General features: G+C 40.4%; 1 pseudogene; it reads left to right on the plus strand.

Annotated features, from left to right (window-relative positions):
- The first annotated feature begins 4,125 nt into the window (after nt 1-4,125).
- LOC104664367 lies at nt 4,126-4,785 on the plus strand (annotated as a pseudogene).
- The last annotated feature ends 5,231 nt before the right edge of the window (nt 4,786-10,016 follow it).

The raw sequence follows: 10,016 nt of genomic DNA on the forward strand, positions 1-10,016 counted from the left end.
CCTTATAAGTTTTGTAGAGTCCTTATAGCAGTACCATAATCTTAATTACTTGAGGTTAGGTAGGAAAGCCTTCCAAACTTATCTTCTGGACTGCTTTGCCTATTCTAAGTCATTTGCATTTCCAAATAACTTTTGAATTAGTTGACATATTGCTACCAAATAATCTTTGTGGGATTATAACTGAGATTAAGTTAAATGTATAGATGAGTTTGGGGAGAATTGATATTTTAATATTTTTGTGTCTTTCAATTCATGAACATCTTATATATTTCCATTTCTTTAGGTCTTCTTCAATTTCATTCAGAAATGTTTCATAGTTTTCAGTATAGATATCTCATATAACTTTTGTTAAATTTATTCCTATGATTATATGTAGTTTAATCCTTCTGTAAGTCGACTTGTTTTTTAGACTTTATTTTCCAATTGTTTCATACCAGTACACAAATATCTAATTAATTTTTGTTTACTACCTTTGTGTATGTGACCTCATTAAATTCAGGTGCTAGTTCTAGTAGTTGTGTTATAGCTTCCCTGAGATTTTCTACCTAAACAATTACGTTATGCCATCTGCAAATAGAGAAGATTGTATTTCTTTTTATTGCCTTATTGCAATGCTTAGATTCTTTGGGACCCTATTGATTAGAATTGGGTGAGTGTGCACTTAACTTGGTCAGTTTGGACTAATATAGCAAATATACCATAGACTGGTGGCTCAAATAACAAGCATTTCTTTCTCACAATTCTGAAGGCAAGTAAGCCCAAGATCAGGTGCCAGCAGATCCAGTGTATGGTGAGGGACCACTTCTCCTCCTCCTCCTCCTCCTCTTCTTTCTTATTTATTTATTTATTTATTTATTTATTTATTTATTATTTTGAGATGGAGTTTTGCTCTGTCGCCCAGGGCTGGAGTGCAATGGTGAGATCTTGGCTCACTGCAACCTCTGCCTCCAAGGTTCAAGTGATTCTCCTGCCTCAGCCTCCCAAGTAGCTGGGGTTACAGGGGCCTACCACCATGCCCAGCTAATTTTTTTGTATATTTAGTAGAGACAGGGTTTCACCATGTTGGTCAGGCTAGTCTCGAACCCCTGACCTTCGGTGATCTACCCACCCTGGCCTCCCAAAGTGCTGGGATTACTGGTGTGAGCCATCACACCCAGCCCTTCTTTTTTCTAAGACAGGGCCTCACTGTGTTTGCCCAGGCTGGAGCATCGAGGCAGGATTATGGCTCACTGCAGCCTCAACCTCCCAGGCTCAGGTGAACCTCCCACCTCAGCCTCCTGAGCAACTGGGACTACAGGAACATGCCACTAAGCTTGGCTAATTTTTTTTTTTTTTTTTTTTTTGTAGAGACGAGGTTTTACTATGTTGCCCAGGCTGGTCTTAGACTGCTGGGCTCAAGCAATCCTCCTGCCTCAGCCTCCCAAAGTGCTGGGATTACAGGCATGAGCTACTGTACCTGGCCTCTGGATATCTTCATATGTCCTTATGTCCTTATATTCTTATGGAGGAAAAAAAAGGCAAGGTATCTCATGTTTTTTCTTAAAAATGCACTAATCTTGCCGGGCGCGGTGGCTCAAGCCTGTAATCCCAGCACTTTGGGAGGCCGAGACGGGTGGATCACGAGGTCAGGAGATCGAGACCATCCTGGCAAACACGGTGAAACCCCGTCTCTACTAAAAAATACAAAAAACTAGCCGGGCGAGGTGGCGGGCGCCTGTGGTCCCAGCTACTCGGGAGGCTGAGGCAGGAGAATGGCGTAAACCCAGGAGGCGGAGCTTGCAGTGAGCTGAGATCCGGCCGCTACACTTGAGCCTGGGCGACAGGGCAAGACTCCTTCTCAAAAAAAAAAAAAAAAAAAAAAAAAAAAATGCACTAATCTTGTTCATGAGGGCTCTACCCTTATGACCTATTTACCTCCTGAAGCCCCCATCTCTAAATACCATTGTACTGGGCATTAGTCTTCAACATAGAATGTTGAGGATTCACATTCAGTTAATACCAGCATCCTTGCCTTGTTTCTGACGTTAGGGGGAAAGTGTTTAATTTTCCTAAGTATTATGTTAGCTGCGTGATTTTCTCAGATGCCCTTTATAAGATTAAGAAAGTTTACTTCTACTTCTAGTCTGCAGGGTGCTCTTTTATTTTGATTTTTTTTTTTTTAATTGAGACAGGGTCTCGCCATGTTGCCCAGGCTGGTCTTGAACTCTCGGCCTCAAACAATCCTCTGGCCTCAGCCACCCAAAGTGCTGGGATTACAGGTGTGAGCCACCATACCCGGCTTGAGTGTTCTTTTTAAAAATCCAGAGTGGATGCTGGATTTTGTCAAATGCTTTTTCTGCATCTATTGAAAGTGATCATATGTGGTTTTTTTTTCCTTCCTAGTCTGTTAATCAGTGAATTACATTGACTGATTTTTGAATGCTGAACCAACCTTGTATTCCTGAGATAAATCACAATTGGTCATGATGCATTAATCTTTTTAAATACATCGTCGAATTTTATTTGCTAACGTTTTGTGCCTTGTTTTTTTTTTTTTTTTTTTTTTTTTTGTCTACGTTCATGGGAGACGTGGCTCTGCAATTTTCTCTTTTTTTTCCATAATGGGTTTGTCAGGTTTTGGTAATTGGATTGTGATGGGTTCATAAAATAATTTGGAAAGTTTTCTTATCCCCTTTGTTTTCTGCAAGAGTTGCCTGACGTTGGTCTTCTTTCTTTCTTAAAGAAAGCTAGGACTCACTCGTGAAATTATTTGGGCCTGGAACTTTCCTTGTGGAAAGATTTTCAATAACAAATTCAGTTTCTTTAATATTTACGGATATTTATATCTTCCGTCTCACTTTGGGTCATTTTTGATAATTAGTCTTTCAGGGAATTCATACATTTTATTTGAATTGTTGAATTTATTGACAAAGTTATTCATAATATTATCACTTTTTATTCTTCAATGCTTGTGATATTTGTAGTGCTAACTCCTCTTTCATTCCTGATATTTGATAATTTGTGGGGTTTTCCTTTTTTTTTCTTGATATCTGACTAGAGGTTTATCAATTTTTAAAAATCTTTTAAGGCCAGCGCGAAGGCTCATGCCTGTAATTCCAGCACTGCGGGAAGCCAATCAAGGGGTATAGTTTGAGCCCAGGAGTTTGAGACCAGCCTGCGCAACATAAGGAGATCCCATTGCTACAAAAATTTAAAAATTAGTCAGGTGTGGTGATATGGACTTATAGTCCTAGCTACTCAGGAGGCTGAGGCAGGAGGGTCACCTGAGCCCAGGAGTTTGAGGCTGCAGTGAGTTATGATTGCCCCACTGCACTCCAGCCTGAATGACAGCAAGACGCTGTCTCTAAAACACACAATCTTTTAAAAGACTTAACTCTTCACTGTTAATTTTCTCTGTTGTTTGTCTCTTTTCTGTAGCATTGATTTCTACTTTTAGTTTTATTATTTTCTTCCTCTAATTAATTTGGTTTACTTTTCTTAGATTCCTTGTTTGTTTGTTTGTTTGTTTTTAGACGGAGTCTCGCTCTGTCACCTAGACTGGAGTCTGGAGTGTAGTGGTGCAATCTCAGCTCACTGAAACCTCCATTTCCTGAGGTTCAAGTGATTCTCATGCCTCAGCCTCCCAAAGTAGCTGGGATTGCAGATGCCCACCACCACGCCTGGCTAATTTTTGTATGTTTAGTAGAGATGGGGTTTCACCATGTTGGCCAGGCTGGTCTTGAACTCCTGACCTCAGGTGATCTGCCCGCCTTGGCCTCCCAAAGTGCTGGGATTACAGGCGTGAGCCACCGCACACGGCCTCTTAGATTCTTAATGTGAAACCATAAATAATTAATTTTAAATCTTTCTTTTTTTCTAATACAAACATTTAAACTTTCTTCTTTTCTAATATGAGTATTTAAACCATAATTTTCCCCATAACGGCTGCTTTGGCTGCACCTCACAGATCCTTATATGTTACATTTTTTTTTTATCATTCGATACAAAATATTACCTAATTTATTTTGGGTTTTATTCTTCGACTCGTGGACTATTTAGAAGTATATTGTTGCCCTTTAGCTCTTGCGTCTCCGCGTGCGTGCGTCTAATCTCAGCTGGTCCACCCCAGACCCCCTGAGCACCAACCCTAGCCCCCCACGCGGCCCCTTATTCGCTCCAACAAGATGAAAGAAACAATCATGAACCAGGAAAAACTCGCCAAACTGCAGGCACAAGTGCGCATTGGTGGGAAAGGAACTGCTCGCAGAAAGAAGGCGGTTCATAGAACAGTCACAGCAGATGATAAAAATCTTCAGTTCTCCTTAAAGAAGTTAGGGGTAAACAATATCTCTGGTATTGAAGAGGTGAATATGTTTACAAACCAAGGAACAGTGATCCACTTTAACAACCCTAAAGTTCAGGCATCTCCAGCAGCGAATGCATTCACCATTACAGGCCATGCTGAGACGAAGCAGCTGACAGAAACGCTACCCAGCACCGTAAACCAGCTTGGTGCAGATAGTCTGACTAGATTAAGGAGACTGGCTGAAGCTCTGCCCAAACAATCTGTAGATGGAAAAGCACCACTTGCTACTGGAGAAGATGATGATGATGAAGTTCCAGATCTTGTGGAGAATTTTGATGAGGCTTCCAAGAATGAGGCAAACTGAATTGAGTCAAGTTCTGAAGATAAAACTTGAAGAAGTTACTGGGAGCTGCTATTTTATATTATGACTGCTTTTAAAGAAATTTTTGTTTATGGATCTGATAAAATCTAGATCTCTAATATTTTTAAGCCCAAGTCCCTTGGACACTGCAGATCTTTTTAGTTTTTGCTTATACACAATTCATTCTTTGCAGCTAATTAAGCCGAAGAAGCCCGGGAATCAAGTTTGAAACAAAGGTTAATAAAGTTCTTTGCCTAGTTAAAAAAAAAAAAAAAGAAGAAGTTACATTGTTTGGGCTGGGCGCGGTGGCGGTGGCTCAGGCCTGTAATCCCAGCACTTTGGGAGGCTGAGGTGGGTGGATCACCTGAGGTCAGGAGTTCGAGATAAGCCTGGCCAACTTGGTGAAACCCCATCTCTACTAAAAAAATAAATATTAGCTGGGCGTGGTGGCGGGTGCCTGTAACCCCAGCTACTCGGGAGGCTGAAGCAGGAGAATCGCTTGAACTTGGGAGACAGAGGTTGCCGTGAGCTGAGATCTCGTGATCACCCCACTGCACTCCAGCCTGGGCAACAAGAGTGAAACTCCATCTCAAAAAAAAAAAAAAAAAAAGGAGAGAGAGAGAAAAAGAAGTATATTATTTAATTGCTGGATATCTTATTTTTATTGATTCTCAATAAAATGTCTATTGTGGTCAGAAAACATATTCCATGTAGCTTCATTTCTTTAAAGTGCATTGAGTTTTGCTTTACGGTCTAGCATATGATATGTACTGGTGAATATGCTATGGACATTTGAAAAGTTCTTTGTCTATTCTGCAATTGTTAGATGTAGTGCCTATATACTACATTTTTATTGGTTTATTTTTGGTCTAATTGTTCTATTAAGTGCTGAAAGGGGGTGTAAAAATCTTCAGGTATGATTATAAAATTGTCTCCTTTTTCCTTTAATTTTATGAATTTTTGCTTGGTGTACTTTGGACCTCTATTCTTAGGAACATACACATTTATGATTTTTACTCCCATATAATAATGAAATGCTTCCTTTATCTCTGGAAATATTCTTTTTCTTGAAGTCTATTTGATGTTAATATAACCACTCCAGCTTTCTTATACTTACTTTTCGCATGGGATAACTGTTTTTTTTTTCTGTTTACTTTCAACCTATATTTAAAGTGGGTCTCTTGTAGATGGCATATTATGAGTTTTGTTTTTTATTCATTAGGGCAATATGACTTTTAATTATAGTGTTTAGTGCATTCACACTAATGTAAATATTGATATGGTTAGACTTGGGGTTAGTATTTTATGACTTTTTTTTTTTTCTTTTTGAGGAGTTTCCTTTAGCATTTCATGCAATACAAAACCTATTTGTGATATTGTCTCCCCTTTGAAAAAAATATGAACGCACCTTTATTTTGCCTTTATTATCAAAGGATATTTTCACTACATTGTGGTCGCTAGAATTTTTTAAAGCTTTTTTCTCTTTTTTTTTTTTTTTTTTTTGAGACAGAGTCTCCCTCTGTCACCCAGGCTGGAGGGAAGTGGTGCGATCTCGGCTCACTGAAACCTCTGCCTCCCAGGTTCAAGCAATTCTTCTGCCTCAGCCTCCCAAGCAGTTGGTATTACAGGCACCCGCTGCCAAGCCCAGCTAATTTTTGTATTTTGAGTAGAGACTGGGTTTCACCATGTTGGCCAGGCTGGTCTCGAACTCCTGGCCTCAAGTGATCTGCCCACCTCAGCCCCCCAAAGTGTTGGAATTACAGGTGTGAGCCACTGCGCCCGGCCTAAAGCATTTTTTCTTTAAGCAAATTTTTTAAGCATTTTTGACCTCCATAATCTTTAGTAAGAATTCAGTGGCCAGGCGCAGTGGCTCACACCTGTAATCTCAGCACTTTGGGAGGCCGAGGCAGGCAGATCACGAGGTCAAAAGTCTGAGACCAGTCTGGCCAACATGGTGAAACCCCGTCTCTACTAAAAATATCAAAAAAAAAAAAAAAAAAAAAAAGGCCAGGCTTGGTGGTGGGTGCCTGTAATCCCAGCTACGCTCTACTCGTGAGGCTGAGGCAGGAGAATGGCGTGAACCCAGGAGGCAGAGCTTGCAGTGAGCCAACATTGCACCACTGCACTCCAGCCTGGGTGACAGAGCAAGATTCTGTCTCAAAAAAAAAAAAAAAAAATTTCGGTGGTCATTAAACTAATTGTTCCCTTATATGTAATATATTAGTTTTTCTTGTTCCTTTTAAGATTTTTCTCTTTACTTTTGGTCCTCAACAGGTTGATAATGATGTGCTTGAGAGTAGTTTATTGTATTCATTTTGCTTGGTATTTACTGAGGTCCTTGAATCTGTAAATTTGTTTTTCAAAAAAATTTGGTACATTTTAAGCCATTCCTTCTTTCTTTTTTCATTTGAGCCAGGGTCTTGCTTGGTTGCCCAGGATGGAATGCAGTGGTGCAAACAAGGCTCATTACAATCTGGACCTCCTGAGCTCAAGCAATCCTCCTGCCTCAGCCTCCTGAGTAGCTGGGACCACAGGCATGCACCACCACACCCAGCTAATTTTTATTTATTGATTGATTGATAGTGATGGGGTTTTGCCATGTTGCCCAGGCTGGTCTTGAATTCCTGGGCTCAAGTGATCCTCCTTTCTTGACCTCCCAAAGTGCTGGGTTTATAGGCATGAACCACCACACCCGGCACCATTATTTCTTCACATACGTTTTCTGCCTTCATCCTACCCCTCTTCTTCTGGTATTCCATTTACATGAATGTTAATCTTTCTGATATGATCTCTTGGGTACCTGAGGCTCTGTTCTTCAGCCTGGATAATTCCCATTGATTTGACTTCAAATTCACTGACTTTTCTCCTTTTCTCTCATCTTCAATAAGTCCCCAGTACATTTTTTACTTCAGATACTGTATTTTTCAGTATCTGTAAATTATGTAAATTCTTCTATTTTGTTCTCCTTTTTTTTTTTTTTTCTTTTTAACAGAGTTTTGCTGTATCACCCAGGCTGGAGTGTGGAGTGCAGTGGTGTGATCTCGGCTCACAGCAACCTCTGCTTCCCAGGTTCAAGTGATTCAAATGCCTCAGCCTTCCAAGTAGCTGTGCCACCAGTGTGCACCATCATCCTCAGCTAATTTTTGTATTTTTAGTAGAGATGGGGTTTTGCCATGTTGGCAGGCTGGTCTTGAGCCCCTGGTCTCAAGTGATTCACCTGCCTTGGACTCCCAAAGTGTTGGGATTACAGGCATGAGCCACTGCACCCAGCCTATTTTCTGTATTTTATTCATTATAAGTGTATTTTCCCTTATGATATGGAGCATAGTTAAAATAACTGTCTTAAAACACTTTTCTGCTGATTCCAACATCTGGGTCATCTTAAGGGCATTCTCCATGAATTATTTTTTCTCCTGATAATGGGTCATATTTTCTTGCTTGCTTCTTATATACCAAGTAGCTTTGGATTGTATCCTGGACTTTGTGAGTGATAAGCTGTAGAAACTTTGGATTCTAGTATGTGTCTCTTAAAAGTGCTATTTTTGTTGTTTTGTATTTTTTAAAATAAACAATTGCTTTGGCTGAAACCAAACTGTCAATTCTGTCTCCTCTGTGGTGGTTGGCAGCTGATATGTCAGCTCAGTTCTTTTAGTCTTGGATGCATTGCTTGGGACCTGCCCAACGGATGCTAGTTCAGGAGGCATCCAGAGACTTGGGGACTTGGGCATAGTTTGCACATATAATTTGGGGCTCCCCCTACCTAGTTCTCTCCTTTCTGGGAGTTACTCTCTCAATTTCCAGCTACAGTGGAAACTCTGTCTTTTGATTCTTATGTGAGTACGACTGGATTTTCTTTTTTCTTGTTTTCTTGTTTTCTTTTTTTTTTTTTTTGCGATGGAGTCTCACTGTGTCACCCAGGCTGGAGTGCAATGGCACAGTCTCAGCTTACTGCAACCTCCACCTTCTGGGTTCAAGCAATTCCCCTGCCTCGGCCTCCTGAGTAGCTGGGATTACAGGCACCCACCACCACGCCCAACTAATTTTTTGTATTTTTAATAGAGACAGGGTTTCACTGTGTTGGCCAGGCTGGTCTCGAACTCCTAACCTCAACTGATCCGCCCATCTTGGCCTCCCAAAGTGCTGGGATTACAGGCGTGAGCCACTGCACCCGGCCAAGACTGGATTTTCTATCCAAGTTTTAGTAACTCCACAGAGGGCAGACTATGCTTTACTTTTCTTTTGTGCAAAGAGCTGTTGAAATGTGCAGATCGCCCAGTGCCTTTCCCTTCTTTCAAATGTCATTTCCCTCCAGCTTCTGCCTGCTTGTTGGTTGCTCTCTATGGCTTTCAGATATTTGTTTACCATATTTTGCAAGAGTCTATGGTTGTCATCTGAGGCAGGATTGGTTTGATAGAGATTCAAGCTACTCAGCTGTTGGCAAAAGTCGAACCTATTTTACCTGCTTTTTATTCTCTTGGTTTTCAATCAAAGCTTGTCTTTTGTGGGCCTGGTTTTTACTGATTGAGTGCTGGGCATTGTGTATGAAAAAATTATGGAAATAATTTGAAGCTCTGGATGATGTGATCTTTCTCCAGAGAGGATGTTCTTTTGCTTTTGGCAGACGGATAAGCTAGAGGCAGCTCATCTTATTCCAATTGGGGAGGAATTGAGATGATTCAAAGTTGGACTTCATCCTTGTGAGGGCTGATCTATTTCCAGGGTTCATTCAAAGGAATCTGGGAATGTTTACCTGGTTCCCCATCTTTCACAGATCCTCAACTCCAATTTTTGTCCCCTAGCCTCTGAGACTGCTGCTCTGAGAAATTTCTGCTCAGCTTCTTGGCCTCCAAACTGTTACTTCAATTTTTAAATTAGCAAGTCCCTTGAGTGGAAATTTGCTGCCAAATACTGGGCTCACCTATCTTATATTTCCTCCCACTCCAGATCTTGGCCCCAAACTTACACTGTCTTGGTAGCTCTCCAATGCCTTCAAACGTAGTTTTTAATCCAGATTTTCTGGTTGTTTTTTCTCAGTGGGAGGGCTCATCCAAAACAAGCTATTCAGACTTTGCTGGATGTGGAATGCTACCACTCATTTCTAAATATTACTGTTTTCTAAACAGTTTCAGTTTTAAAAACAAATTCTGGACTAAGAGTTAATTTTGATGTTGTTTATTTCTACTTCCATCTCATCAAACTCAGAGGAAGTGACCTATATAATTTATGATATGTGTTAAGGTTTATTTTAAGGGATAATACAGTCAGCATTTTGTGTTTCACGGATACTTGAAAAGAGTATCTATTTTCTGTTTGATGGGTAGAAAATTATAACCATCATCTACCTAATAAATTAAACTTTAATGTGCCATT

This window comes from Rhinopithecus roxellana, chromosome 16 (genome assembly GCF_007565055.1).
Source record: "Rhinopithecus roxellana isolate Shanxi Qingling chromosome 16, ASM756505v1, whole genome shotgun sequence".
NCBI lineage: Eukaryota > Metazoa > Chordata > Mammalia > Primates > Cercopithecidae > Rhinopithecus > Rhinopithecus roxellana.